The 15,855-nt window shown below is 46.3% G+C and overlaps 1 pseudogene; it reads right to left on the bottom strand.

Moving 5' to 3' along the window:
* Window positions 1-10,311: 10,311 nt before the first annotated feature.
* On the bottom strand, window positions 10,312-11,771 carry LOC114505963 (annotated as a pseudogene).
* Window positions 11,772-15,855: the final 4,084 nt, after the last annotated feature.

Below are 15,855 nucleotides of genomic sequence, written 5' to 3'. Positions count from 1 at the left end.
CTGGTCCTTCCCCCTTTTCTAGTTCTTCACGGTTCCAAAGCTTTAATATGAACCTGGGCATGTTGGCAATGCAGACCGCGCAATTCCTTACCGAATTTTCTCAGATATACCTCATAGATAATAGTGTTTAGAGTAATGTTATTATAGCGTATGTAATAAATTATTCACTGTTTCTTTTGGTAACTGTGATTTAAAAAAAGAAAAAAGAAAAAAAAAGCTTTATACGTTTTAGGTTGTGCTTTTGTAATAGACGAAAAGGTGCGCTTAAAAAAAATGTATGTTCTTTTTTTTTTCCCCCTTTGGATTTTATTTATTCTGGATTGGGGAAAGTTGCAGAATGAGCCCAAAGTTTACAGTTTCATATTTTGCTGAAGAAACAATCTGTGTTCATTTGCTCTGCTGAAAAAGAAATGATTATTTTCTACATTTGTGCTACTTGGTCTGAACAATTAATTGTTCTGTGTTAACAGTGTAGTATTATAATTAGCAACTGCCAATCAGTGCTATAATTTTATGCATGAGGCTAAAAAGTTAGCAGTGTGATGCATTGTGGTCTTAATAGCTGCCTTTCATTTGGAACTAGCCCCTCCCCTTTGGTTCAATGGACTTTATTTATGCATGGGCGCCGATCGTTTGTTAGCAGTTGTGGGACAGTCGTGTGTACGTTAAACTGTGAACATGTACACAGTTCAGCCTCAGACGGTGGTCGTATTGGTTTTGTTGGGAAATGTCTCACCTCAAACATACCTGTACATCTGTTGGGATTTCAAAATGAGTCAGATTGGACCGGGTTCAAATTTTATGAGAAAGGTCGTTCGGAGCTTGAGTTAGCCCGCTTGCTATCCCCAGCTGGGATCCTCAGGACCCAGCTGTCCTGCGCTATGCGAGAGGGGCTTGGAGACCAGCATTGAAGGACAACTCAGCTCTGCATTTTCGTTCTCCACTGAAAGGCATTGTTTTGGCTTTATGTCCATGACCTCAGACCTAACTGGCCGTGCACATGGGCATGTGAACTCATCCCGCTTAAGCCCCTCCCGGATCCCTGCTTAGGAATGGCCACTTGGATTGTGCTTGGTTTCTGTTAGTATTTTGTTGTCAGGTCAGCTCCAGTAGAAACGCAAATGGCATCAATATCAATAATTTTTCTATGGCTTCTTTTGGTCCATTCTCCTGGACAACTCCATCAACTATTCCCGTGATTCAGGCAAAAACAGATAGCCATTCCCCACACCATCTCCTGTGCGGCCATATCACGCCTCTTCCTCCCTCAGGTCAGAGATGACTCTATAAGTTGCTCTTTCCTGCTGGACAGTGTCACCTCTATCCTAAATTGTGGGGGGAGGCGGTCGTCAGGGAAGTTTTAGACCCCAGTTTAGGGAAACCATTTTAGTTTAAATCCCCCAGTAATCGGAAGCCTCTGTATCTCAAAAAAAAGTATTTTTCAGTTGCATTGGATTGGGCCAACTTATACTGTCTTGTATTTCGGTTCTGAGGCCTACTCTCGAGTTTCATACCTATTTCCCAAAGCAAAATGCTTGACATAAAGCCAAACCAACTGCCCAGCACACTGTGCACAGGAGAGTGGAGTGCAGTGGCGGGAAAGCAGGAGTCAGCTATGCAACACATCGGGGATCACCAACAGCAGAGCGTTTGTTCTACCTGTCGCTGAGACTGCTGGGAGCGCGCTTTCATTAATAACACACAGAAACATTTGTTTGGCCTTATAAAGTAGATTGTGATAATGAAAGCTTTGTCATAGATAGTTGTTTTTTTTTTTAATTTTTCCCCTTATGAACCTGCCAAAGATGGGAATGGATACAAGAATTTTAAGTTGGCTTTGGTAAGACAGTTAATGATTGTAATAGTGTTTAATCTTCCAGAAAGCTTTATGTGTTCTTCCGCAATAAACCGCCTCGATTATTTGTTTCAGTAAAGTTCTCCTCACCCTCACAAACCCACAGACTGTTCCTCCTGACGCAGATACTGTAGTACCTGCGAGGTTCAAGTGCATTTTCCATCCGAAGCGAACAGGAGTGTCTGAGACGTGGAGGGGCCCAGCCCTTCTCATTAGGAGCAACACCGGGGTCTGGCCCGCTAGGATTTGCCAAGAAGACTTGTCTTATGAAACTTGAGGTATATTTTGTTATGCCATCTTATGTCCTTTTTTAAAAAATTTGTTTTTAAACTTTGTGGAAAGTGATATGTTAAATCAAGTGTAAGCCGAGTTTCCCAGACAACTGACGTAGCTACATGGTGAATGTTATTTTGTTATTAAAGGGTTTTTACTCAATGCTTTGTGCCCGTGGGTGTCCTTTTCCTCAGAGACACGGAGCTGTGGGGTTGACCTCAGCTTGGCCTGGATTTCGCTCCTGCTCACATGCTAGGAATGTGGGCCTGGCCTGTGAAATGAAAGGTCACGGGCTAGAAGGTAGATTTTGGCACTAGGAAGAGAGCTCCATAACCATCTGCTTGTTTAAAGAGAGCTGGGCCCAAACCTTCTCACCTCAGCCTATCCTGACCTCAGCACTTCTCTAAGATCCCTTGGCCTTGAGCACATGCCAGCATGATGGCAGGCCCTGACTCTTACAGAAAAGGCAAGAAGAGAAAATAGTAATCCTCAATCTTCTGCGCCCCACCAGACGCGGCACTCACCTTTTCCCAAGCTGGGCTCCACCAGCCAAAGCTGTGGGTGGCCCGTCTGGGTGGCTTTGCCTGTGCCATCGCCAAAAGTGTCTTCCTCCACCTTGATGACTGCAAAGGGTCCAGATCCCCGTGGCCCAAAGGGAAGGTTCTTTCAAATCAAGTCTCCCTTATCACGCTTCCTCTGCACCCTGGTTTAGCTGTTCCACCCATAGTTTGTGCAGATGACTCTTTGGAAAACAAAGAAAGGGATGGATGGGTTTTTCTGTTGTTTAGTTTCTAACTTACATTTTAGCGATTCCCAGGTCTTTGGTCTGGGGAAACACAAGCAGGAAGAGGAGACCCCACTGCCTCTCATGCCTGGCCGCTCTCTCCGGAGCCATGCATGCTGCCCATGCTCTGCATCTCGCTTAGGGGACAGGCTGAACGAACCACAGGTACCGAGCCAAGAAAATAGCCCATCAATGCCTACTTTATCTCTGCTTGAAAGACCTATTCAAAAGCTATAGAACTTGGGGGTTTTCCCCTCCATTTTCCTTGCTTTGTCTCAATTTGGCATTTAGCTTAAGCATCCATATACTGTCTAGGACAGGTTGGGGTTTTTTTCCCCTTCAGATTATGACAGGGAACCTGCTACAGTAGTAAGAAAAGTTAAGAATTCAAAGACTATTGGTTAGGTAATTATATCATTAACACATACTTCTTGAAGCTAAATTACTTTCTTTCTTTACTGTGTTGTTTACACTAGTCTAAATGGTACCAGGGAAGTTCTTACCATGACAGGTTGTAAGACACCTGGCAAACTGGAATTCCTGAAGTAAGAAGACTGACACCATCTAAGTTGGGTGGGCAGAGACCGAGATGGTACAGGCATGATCTTGGGGCTGGTTCCTCTTCCAATCCGTATCTCCAACCACCAAATCTTATTTTCCCTTCTCAATCCTACAGCACTGCAGTCTCTTCTCCCCTGAGCTGGGATGCCAGAGAATTTCATGGGCAGAGATAATAAGGGATTGACCAATGTCTCAATTAGTTTTCTTCTTCAGCCTTTGCTTTCCTCCAAGAAGGTGTTTTTCTAGACTACGGAGAAAGAACCTGGCCATTTTTTTTTCATCCTTCCTATGTGATCTTTTTACCCAAGTGAACATTTTATTAGTACAGGAATGGTATAGGTTCTTTCTTGGTTGAGGAATTCTCACTAGAGAGGCCATCCTCCCCCAGGAGCGAGAGCACGTTCCAGTATCTTTTCTTTCATTGATTTTTTTGTTCTCTGGATCAAGTCAGTCCTTTTCTTTTAACATGCTGGCCTGTGGGGCTTGGACCCTTTCTTCCAATCTGTTGGTGACCTTATGGTTTTTAAGGTGACTCAAATGAGGAAAGGGAGGAAGAGGGAAAGAGAGAAGAATTTGCCCCAGCTCTATTTAAAGCTATAAAATGGAAAGAAGGGACTTTTTAAGCCGTGGGGGAAATGGCTACACAGTGGTTAACCTTCCCTGTGACAGGCCATGTTCTCCAAGTGGCTTCTAGGTCAGTCCTTCCAGAAACCCAAAGCTTTGTAGAAACCCAGCTACCTTTCATAGGTCTCTTTCCAGATTCCGAGGGGACAGGACATCAAAGGGTCACGTGCACATCTCTGGTTCTGGCTCCTTGCTTTTACAGATACTATTTCCAAGAAAATGATAGTGGGGGGAGGAACTTTAAACTTTCATTTTTATAGTCAATCCCTTTAACATTACCTCTCCTATTTAAAATCAGGAAAACACACCCCTCCAATGGGCATTCCTTCTTGTTTTGAAAAAAAAAGAAAGAAAGAAAGAAACCCCTAGTTAATCCACATTCTTATTTTCTTTTCACCCTGAGCTAAATTACCAAAGCATATTATAACCCGGATTTTGCCCTGTCTCAGACATGTGAAGTCAGACGGTGCTGAAAGATTTTCCAGGGATGGTCAACAGGGTGTATGTTCAGTGGCTACCCTGAAATCCTGGCGGGAATGAGGAGCACACGCCGTTAGCAAGGGGCTGCCCACCGCCTGATAAACTCCCAGTCCTTTGGAAGATTTCGTTGAATGTTAATTGCGTTTTCAGTTTGCTCATTTCCCGCCCTGATGCTTTGTCTGCAACATTGCTTACACTGGATTCTTCCTATTTTTATTCCTATCATTAAATGGTAGTGCTGTAAATTCTGCAATTAATGTCAAATAAACTGCTTTCATTCATTGACCATGGCTCAGCTGGCTTTTTTCTCTTTTCATGGAAAGGACTAAGTGTCTTCCCCCACTACTGTGACCCACGGTGGTTTTATAAAGAACAGCCAAGTTGCTCTGCTTAGTAGGACTGCAACTTCTTACCCCTGCCAGGATACAAGGCACACTTTATAATGAACAAATCTGTCATGCATGTTAGCCACCACAAACTGTTAGGGTTGTCTCTGTAAGACTGCCTTATTCTTAACCCATTAAAACTTCAGAGACAAATTACCCTAACATCATCCTTGTCCAGATTTCACAGGAGCCCATGTGTGTTAAGTCAAAAAAAAGGACCACATTATTGTCACCATATAGAAGAATTGAGAAAACAAACAAATTTGGCACTAGGAGACCTCATTTGGATTCTAGGCTCTGCCACGAATTAGTTACATGGCTTCGAGCAGGTCATTGAATTTTGGGGGCTTCAGTTTCTCCAATAAGGTTAGGTTGCAAAAGCTTATATCTACAGATTATATCCAAAGTCCCTTCTGTCTTTTGTCAAAAGATTTTAAAGATATTTTAATGTTTAGTATAGGTTGCTTCTTGGCTTATTGTTTTCTCTCTCTTTTTAAAAAAAGTACTTTTCTCTTTTTTCTTTTTAAAGATTTCATTTATTTTTAGAGAGAGGGCAGGGAGAAAGAGAGGGAAATGAAACATCAATGTACAAGAGAAACACTGATTGGTTGCCTATTGCATGTCCCCAACTGAGGACCTGACCTGCAACCCAGGCATGTGCCCTGATCAGGAATTGAACCCACGACCTTCCATTCACAGGCCGGTGTCCAATCCACTAAGCCACACCAGCCAGGGCTTAGCTTATTATTTTCTATAAATTAATACATTAAAGTGTTCTTTTATTCATTTTAAACTTAAATATCCCCTAGCATGAAAGGCCTTCCATTAAGTACACTTTGGTCTACTTAAACTTAAATATCCCCGAGCATGAAAGTGAAAGTCCCACCTACGACCCAGCCTTAGGTGCCTTTATCTAGACAGTGGTTTTCAATTCCAATTATACACTAGAATCACCCAGAGAGCTTTTAAAACATACCAACACTCCTGTCCTATCCAAACCTATCAGATTTATGTATTAGTTAGCTTGTGCTGTGTAACCCCTCTCTAAAACATAGTAGCTTAAAAGAAACAACCTTGTGCCCTGGCTGGCGTAGCTCAGTGGATTGAGCGTGGGCTGGGAACCAAAGTGTCCTAGGTTCGATTCCCAGCCAGGGTACATGCCTGGGTTGCAGGCCATAACCCCCAGCAACCGCACATTGATGTTTCTCTCTCTCTATCTCCTTCCCTTCTCTCTCTAAAAATAAGTAAATAAAATCTTAAAAATAAATAAATGGGCACATCTCTTTAAAAAAAAAAAGAAACAACCTTGTTATAGCTCACAATCCTGTTGGCTGTCAATTTGGACTGGTCTCACCTGGTCCTCCTGGTCTGGGCTGGGCTCACTGGTACACCTGGAGTCAGCTCCACACATGCCTTGGGACTGGCTTTTGTTTGGACAGCCCTTGAAGCCTAAGCATGGAACTGGGGAGTCACTTCAGCTGTATCCTATTGACCAAAGAAAACCGTAATAGGTCCAGCCCACATTCACAGATGCAGGAGTGGAAAGAGGCTCCACCTTTTAATGGAAATGCTGCACAATCACATTGCCACAGTGAAATATTGCCACCATTTTTGTAATCTGCTATGATTTCTACACTTTAAAGCTCTCCTAGAGAGTCTAGTGTCTAGCTAGACTTGTAAAACACCGAGCTGTATAATGAAGGCATTTGGAAGAGTTGGCACAGGTAAGGGCTGAGGTTGTGGGGGGAGATGGAGAAAAAGTAGGCTTTACGGTGGTGCTGTTAAAGATAGCTACCGTTGTAAAAAGGAAGTCTGAGAATGATGGCTATCAGACAGGAAGGGGGTGGGTGAGGGAAGGCAAAGAGGGTAAAGGTGGTTAAAACATAGTGACAAAAAGAGATTAGACTTGGGGTGGTGAACACAGAGTAGAGTATTCAGATGTCATATTATAAAGTTGTACACATGGGACTGATATCATGTTGTTAATGTTACCCAATAAATTTAATTAAAACAATGTTTAAGGCTCGGCTCTCCGAGCCGAGTCAGGAGAGTCAGGAGTTAAGTAACCTGCCTTAGGTAACACAGTAATGGAGTGAGGATTTGAGCCCAGAACCATCCACTCTAAAGCCCGCCTAAAAGTACATGAAAGTGCTTATTACACATGGATTCCCCAGGGAAAGGAGGGAACCATGTCATGGCACTTGAATACCAAGTCATACGGCCTTACTCAGCCATTAGCTTTGATGACACAGCTGTTACTAGTAGATGACTAAACTTGCTTGGTCTACCATGAAAAGATTATTCATAAAAATGATCGTGAACCAAGTCTGAGGACATCCACAACATTTCAGTTCTTTATAGTAGCTAACAACAGGCACCCAGAGGCTTTGAAGTGGGTAACAGTTACCTACTTCCCCAAAACTGTCTGCCAAATTTTATTTAGTTTTTAAAGATTTTACTTATTTATTTTCAGAGAGAGGGGAAGGGAGGGAGAAAGAGAGAGAAACACTGATGTGAGAGAGAAGCATCAGTTGGTTGCCTCTCACACACCCCCAACCAGGCAGGACCTGGCCCACCACCCCAGCATGTGCCATGACTGGGAATAGAACTGGTGACCTTTCAGTGCACAGTCTGGTGCTCAATCCACTGAACCACATCAGCCAGGGCTGTTTGCCCAATTTTAAGGGAAGTGAAGGCAAATTTAACAAGTTCTGTTTCCCAGATCAGGCACAACACTGTGTGTACCGTGTGCTGTGTAAGCTCAGTGCAGTCTGAGGTCTCTGTCCCGTGGGGAGCACTAACTGCACTTCAGACAGACCCAGTGACATTCCAGAGGCAAGCTTCTGTTAGCCCTCGGGCAGCCTCAGACAACAGGCCACCTCCTAACGGAGAATGGAAGACAGGATCTTTTTGAAATCAGACCTCCTGTGCATCATTCCCTGATGGTGCAGGCTTCTTACTCTTCCGTGTATTCTTATACCCTGTGGATGCAGGGGAGGGTGAGAAGGGGGCGTCCCCCACCCCTTATCATAAATACTTTTAACCTTACCCATCACCAGCAGAAAACCTTAATATTCCCATAACAACTACTGAAATTGAAGCAGTAATCAAAAACCTCCCAGCAAACCAAAGTCCTGCACTAGATAGCTTCAAGATGGATTTTACCAATCATTCAAAGAAAAACTAAGTCCCTCTCAAACTATTCCAAAAAATTCAAGAAGAGGGAAGACTTCCAAACTCTTTTTATGAGGCCAGTATTGTCCTAATTTTAAAACCAGGTAAAGACACAACAGAGAAAAAAAATTACAGGCCAATATCCCTGATGAACATAGATACTAAAACCCTCAACAAAATATTAGCAAACTGGATCCAGCAATACATTAAAAAGATCATACTTCCTCATCCACGATCAAATGGAATCTATTCCAGGAATGCAAAGATGGTACAATATTTGCAAATCAATAAATGTGATATATCACACATACAAAATGAAAGACAGAAATCACATGATCATATCAATAGATGCAGAAGAAACATTTAATAAAATCCAACACCAATTTATGATAAAAACACTTGGCAAAGTGGGAATAGAGGGAGCTTTCCCCACCATAATAAAGGCTATATAGGAGAGACCTAATGCTGACATCATACAGAATGGGCAAAACTAAAAGCTTTCCCACTGAGATCAGGAACAAGACAAGGATGTCTGCTTTTACCACTTCTAGTCAACACAGTACTGGAACTCCTAGCCACAGCACTCAGACAAGAAAAATAAAAGGCATCCAAATTGGAAAGGAGGAAGTAAAACTGTCATTGTTCACAGGCAACATGATATTGTACATGGAGACTTATTGGCTCCACAAAAAACTTCTTCACCTAGTAAATGAATTAGGCAAATTAGTGGGATACAAAGTCAATATTCAGAAATTGATGGCATTTTTATATATCAATAATGAACTATCAGAAAGAGAGACTAAGATGTTTTCATAGCCCTGGCTGGTATCATAGCCCTGGCTGGTATGGCTCAGTGGATTGAGTGCCAGCCTGAGAACCAAAGGGTTGCTAGTTCAATTCCCAATCAGGGTATGTGGCTGGGCTGTGGGCCAGGTCCCCAGTGTGGGGAACACGCGAGAGGCGACAACACATTGGTGTTTCTCTCCCTGTCTTTTTCCTTCCCGTCCCCTCTCTCTAAAATAATAATAATAATAAATAATAATAATAAATAATAATTTTAAAAAAGAAACTGTCATCAAAATAAAAAGGGAACCCACTGTATAGAAGAACATATTTGCTAATGATACATTAGACAAGGGTTTAATCTCCAAAATATGTAAAGAACTTACACAGTTCAACACTAGGAAGTCAAACAATCCAATTAAAAAGTGGGCAGAGAACTTGAATAGACACTTCTCCAAGGAGGATATACTGAGGGTCCATAGACATATGAAAAAATGCTCAACATCACTAGCCATCAGAGAAATGCAAATTAAACCCACAATGAGGTATCCCCTCACACCCGTCAGAATGGCCACCATTAATAAATCAACAAACAAGAAGTGCTGGTGAGGATGTGGAAAAAAGGGAACCCTAGTGCACTGTTGGTGGGAATGCAGACCGGGGCACCTACCCCTATGTTCTCTCAACAGGAAGTTGTAACTACTAAGCAGCAGTAAAGATTAGGAGTAACATTAAACTGTTCCAACACCTCCACAAAATAGGCTTACAGCTGTGAGTGGAGTGCTCAGAGCTGGATTGCATTTTGTTGTGGTTTTTTAAAGAAAAATATAGTTGATTTCAGGCTTATGGACACTCAGAGTGCTGCGGGGCTCCATTCGCCTGTTCGCTTGTCCGAAGGGCCGGACTGCAAGGGTGGGTCCAGACTGGCTCCCTCACTGAGCTATGAACCTCAGCTCCCAGAAGGAAGACTCCAAGGTTACTTATAACAGGTCACACAACAGACTAAACATTAAGGTATTATTTACCCAGGTCTTAAGCTTCATCCGGGGACTAGATAGAAATGGTTAAAGAGTTTGGAAGAAACAAAAAAAACAAAACGCAGGTTCCCCAGGCTCATCACCTTGCCAAGGTCTTAGACTTCCTGCAGGAACCCAGGCTGGGGGCTGGGCTGCCGGAAGGGAGTGTCCCTGGGAGGTTCCAATTTCTGGACAGGGGTTTAGAGGTGCTGCTGCTGTGTGGTGTTGGTGGGGGGCGGGTGTGTACAGGCAGCCCGGAAGTAGAGGAGGTATCACAGCTACTTTCATTCATGTCACCAAAGAATCTCTCTTCCAGCTGCATGTCCATCTCGCTATTCCTGACCCAGCAGAAGTAACGGCGCTGCCGGCCCTCTCCCTTCATAAATCCACCTGCCCCCCGTCCAACAGCATTCTGCTCCTTCAGCCACGGCCACACCCACTCATCCTTCTCTCTTCCCACTGACTGCACCCATGCCACTGTGCTAGGAAGCCAGGCCTCATCATTCACCATTCACATCGTAACTTATGGCCCAAGGGGGCGTGGTGAACCAGGTCCCACAGCCCCAAGACCGAGGACCCTAGGGGCTCTTCTTTCCCTGGGGAAAGCTAGACAGGGGAGTAGGGGGAAGGTGGAGATGGGATAGCCAGTCCAAAGGTCCACAAGCCTCCAAAAACATCTCAAAACAACTAGCCAACAAAGGTCCAAACCATTTCCAGCCCCCACTTGTTTCTTTGTCCAGGCGATGGTCCAGCCATCCTCCACTATATCCTCTTCCTTAAGAACCTGGAGTCTGGGCCAGAGGGTCCAGGCTGGGGGCAGACCCTCTCGATAGCTGCCCCATCATTCGCAGCTGTGATGTCCATGTCCTCCACACTGTCCGCGTCATCCTCACCTGTCCTCAGTGCGGTGGCTCTCACCCTGCACTTTCTTCAGAGTGGCCCCATCATCCCTCGGGGAGTGGCGGAACAGGCCTTCAGCTGCTGGCTCACCTGGGGAAGATTCCTGTCATCCACAACTGTATCAGGCTTGTTTGCCATGAGCTCTGTAGGGAACCAGTTTGTTTCAATCTGGCAAATGTGGCTCAGTTCTATATGGAAAACCTACAGAAGCGATGTGGTGGGCAGGAGCCAGACCCTCAAACCGGGTTTTCCCGTGGGAACCAGGCCCAGAAAATGCATACAGATTGTGATGGCTTGCTCTTGCTAAAAATCCCTCGCCCTGGTCTGAAACAGTAGATGTTTATTGCTTATCTTCAAGGTAATTTCCAAAGCCCGTGTAAAGTTTCCCAAGGACAGAGCTAATCAGCTCACCGCCTTTCCCTTTTGCATGTTATTTTCATTTCCTCGATTGTACCTAAAATGTAGACAACAATATTCTATGTAATAGATAACAAATCCTTCTTTGATGTAAGACCTGAGAAAAACAATAAAAGCCTGTCCAGGCAAAGGTTGGCGCGCAATTTCCCCTTGAGAGAGTGGCCAAGGCGCTCTCCCCTTGAGAGAAGTGGCCACAGGACTCTCATTTTGAAAGAGGACCATACCTTCCCTTTTTCTCCGCAGGATGCCGTAGTCTGTGCATTTGTTCTCGTCTTCAGTCACAACTCATGGACTCTGCGGGCCAGAGTCTGCCTCATCCCCCCCGGGAAGCCCTCCACCTCATCCAGCTCCAAGTCAGCTTTGTGGAAGTAGTGCGCCTCCCCAGCGCCTCCCAGCGACTCGGCCTCCTCCTGGCTGTGCACGCCCCCAGTGCCACTATGCACAGCAATCTGCAAGGTGGGCCAGGCCCCCAGCGCCACACTGGCCCACAGTTTTAACTCCACCCCGGGCATAGGCATGGAACTCCATGGAGTTGCCACCCAGTGATTTGGGACTTCCCAGAACACAAAGAAGCATCAAGAAGGGCAAGTAAGATTTTACTGTGAGCTGTTGTCCTCCAAGTGCCCACAAAAATGAATTTTTAAAGGATGCGAAGAGATGCAAAATTAAAACTAAAAAAATAGTACTGGTGTTGGTAGGAACCTGTGGCTACAAGTGTATCTTCTAACAGAATTAGTTTTGAGTAACCTCATGTGAGTTTTAAATGATCCTCAAAATCATCGTTATCATGAATACTTTCATTTTCACCGTTCTTACTGGGTGTTCAGCAGAACCATCTACAACCCTCCCACCTTCTGCCTGGGCCTCAACTTCCTCTATGGCAGGTCCAGCAGAAGGGACAGGAAGTCACAAGTGGGGGCCCTGTGGCACTGCTGAGTTGGGGGGGGGTCTGCCTCCACCCACTGGGCAGAGCACAGTGCAAGAGGCCCCAGGCCCTAGTCGTCCATGCGCTGAGGAAGAACAGTTCACGGCCCACTGAGCCCAGAGGGTGGCTGGTCTCTCTGCAGAGAAGGAGGTACATTTCCCAGAACAAATCTAGACACTCGGCACTCGGGGTGAAGCCACGCTAGACCTTTCCTCCTGGGACGGCTCCTTTCTAACCACAAGTCTGAGGGGCCAAAAATAACCCTGTCCCTCCTGCCGTGGGAAATCTCATGCACACAGAAGGGGTGGGTGATGCCACAATGCTGACTGCTCTGAACCCCGGCCATGCACAGCGCATTCTTGAGGGTCAAATACGGGGTCAGGCAAAAGTGGGTTTCCAGTGGGGCGTGCCCGAAACACAGCTGATCCTGGTACTGTTTTCCACATGACTACTAACTACGGGGTGAATACCGGGAACGGAATTGCTGGCTCTCAGGTAGGTGCATGGTTAGCCTGACCAAGTAGGGAAGGATGGCTAATCAGTAAGGTTACCCCAGTCCACACGCATGCCAGCAGGGCAAAGAGGCTCCTGGAGCCCTCATTTCAAAGGGGTTCTCCGAAAATGTTCCTGACCTGTGCTAAGGTGCATAGGAAATCACCCTCACCAGTAGGGTGAACACGTGTCAGCAGACCAACTTCCTCCCAGGAAGTGGCTGAAATGGCCCCGGGTGGGCAAGAGGTTCAGATTGAAAGTCTCCAAGGAGGGGAAGCAGGTAGAAGGAGAACCGGAAGGCAGACTCGCACCCCAGGAGAATTCCCTTCACTTGTGAATCTGCTCCCACCCATTGGGTGGGTGACCGTTGTTATTATTTCTTGATTATGAGGGTAGTTTATTAAAGCTGGCGACAGCAAAACAGAGAAGGGCTTAGCGCACAAGAAGCAACAGGAGAGCCCGGGCTGGGCTGCCTTAGCTCACTGGGAGGTCACAGAGAAGGGGGCTTGGGGACAGGTTCAGGGGACTAGCCTGGGGCCAGCTGCCCACTGCCCATTGCCTTGGAGTTCAGGAGACTGGTACCCGTGAAGGAAGAAGTGGGGGAGGAAGACGGGGAGATGCAGTCAGCATCTAACACGGAACTGACCCCGCCTCGGGGTGTTCCCATTCAGCCGGGGGGTCCAGAGGCAGGCTTGGGTCTGCTCTTCCCCCGCCCCCTCCAAGCCCGATGACGGTGACCTCTCTGCGCTTCCCAATTGCCCCGTTCTTTGTCACCGCCACCTTTGGCTCCTCACATTCCTAATCCAACTCCATTTCCAAGAAATTTGGGAAGCTTTGCTTTCTCCCTGTACAAAGTTTTAGGGGGGGAAAAACGTTTATTTTCCCCCTAGGCTTATTTTTACTGAGCTGAAGTCACTGGAAACAGCATCAAGTTTGCATTTGTATCAGACCTTTTTCAAATGTGCTGGCACACTGCCGATGAAGTTCAATGATTGGCAAAAGAGTATCAAAAATGTCCATTTCCGGAGCTTTCCTGAAGGTAAGACAAGCCACTTCCTTCAAAAGCTTATAACCCAATTGGTGGGAGTCAAGGCACATATATTCTATGGTTAAATGACATTCAAGTCATGTGACTGTTTTAAACAAAGACTCTAAGGCAGGGGTGCCAAACTCATTTTCACCGGGGGCCACATCAACCTCATGGTTGCCTTCCAAGGGCCGAATGCAGTTTTAGGACTGTGTAAACACAACCACTCCTTAACTAGGGGCAAGGAGCTCAGCGCTGCCGCCGGGTGTAAACTAGGCGCTGGGCCGGATAAAACAAGGTGGAGGGCGGGATTCGGCCCGTGGGCCTTGTGTTCGCCACCTGTGCTAAGACATACTATGGGGCTCCATACCCAAATTCCCCCGAGGGGCAGGCTGGCTTTCCCACACGTCCGACGACAAGCAAGCAATTCTCGGACACCAGCTGGGTGTCCTACAATTGAACTCAATTCTGCAACGATTTACCGGGAGATCACCTCAGACTCCATGGGTTGAGGGTTCAGTTCCTTGGGTCCCACAAGACGGCCCCCAGCCCCTCTTCAGACTCCGCTGGCAAGCCCACCTTACCACCTGAGCTTCTGACTGACCAGCCATAGACCGGAGATGCCCAACCTTCTCCTTGGGTTCAATTAACTTGCCGCAGGAGCTCACAGAATTCGGGGAAACGTTTTACTTACTGGATGGACTCAGGAACAGCCCGATGGCAGAGATGCATAAGGCAGGTGTGGGTAAGGACCCAGAGCCTCCGCATGCTCTCCAAGAGCACCGACTGTCCCCGAACTCCGGGTGTTCACCCCCCAGAAGCCCCTGCCGTGGGGTTTTCGGGAAGGCCCCTTCACACAGGCCTGATTCATTAAACCACCAGCCACTGGTGATTAAACTCAAACTCCAGTCCTTCCCTCCTCCCAGGGGGCGGGACTGAGAGTTCCCACGCTCTCAGCACTTCATTGGTTCTCCCGGCGATCAAATCCCTTCCTCAGGTGCTTCCCAAAAGTCACCTCATTAACACAAGACACCGCTAAGCTCTCATCACTTAGGAAATCCCGTGGCGTTTGGAGCTCTGTGTCAGGGAAAGAAGACCAAACCCTGTATGACCTTTATATTGTAAATCACAATATCAGGCGTCCGTATCCTCCAGAGGAACAAAGCATTCATTCCAACGGTACTGCCATGGTCCTAATGCGTTTGGGTCTTTCGTAGGGCTCATGCCAGGGGCAAGTTCAACCATCACAGAAGAACACCTGAGTTTTCTACTTCAACATTAAATATCAGTTTTTACCCTTATAGCTGTTTCATCACCCACCAACAATCAAAACTGCAACTAACCTACAGAACACTATCATTCAGAACCGCCTGCAATCGAGCTAAATGAAAGGTCAGGGCAGTGACTCAGAACAGGCTGGTCCCACACCCACGTGTTGCAGATAAAAGTAGGGAGCAGTGTCTCTGCTGCATAGGTTCTCCCTGAGGGGCCAGGGGTCCCGGCCCCACACCACACCCCCAGCCCAGAGTTGCAGTACCAGGAAGAAAAGTCCCCATAACTTCAGGCTGGGACAACCCATAGGGATTGAGGCTGTGGAAGACAGAAACTGCTGAAATCCCAGGCAGTTCCTCTTAAAGGGCCCACCCACAGACTTACTCAAAATCACTTGCTCTGAACTCCAGTGCTGGGCAGCAGCCTGAAAGACAGTAAGGACATATGGGGAGGAACTGAATTGTCCATTATTGGAAGGACAGCTGGAAGGGCAGCTTTCTCCCAGACAGAAGTTCTAGCAGAGGTCATTGTTCCTTTTCTGAGCCTTCCCCCCCTTGCCCCCCACCCCCTCCCGCCACGGAGCCCACAGGCTGGTGCCATATCTGATTCTCCATCCACCTTGCTATCACTGCTCATCCACCTTGTTGATTCCCTGAGACACCAGGAGGTCAATGAGCAATTTAACCTTTGTACCCCAGGGCATCTGCAAGCCAGGGAGATGGTATCTGAGCCATTGCATTGCAAGTAGTGAGCCTGTGATACAGATAAAGAATTATTGATCAACAGATAAAGAAATACTAGGAAAATCACAGCCACACAGCAACTCTTATCCAATTAACTTTTTTCCCAACCCCCTTGCCTACCCTTTCTTTTCCTTAAAAAAACC

This window comes from Phyllostomus discolor, chromosome 9, assembly GCF_004126475.2.
Source record: "Phyllostomus discolor isolate MPI-MPIP mPhyDis1 chromosome 9, mPhyDis1.pri.v3, whole genome shotgun sequence".
Classification (NCBI taxonomy): domain Eukaryota; kingdom Metazoa; phylum Chordata; class Mammalia; order Chiroptera; family Phyllostomidae; genus Phyllostomus; species Phyllostomus discolor.
This window is presented reverse-complemented; position numbering and strand designations above follow the sequence as displayed.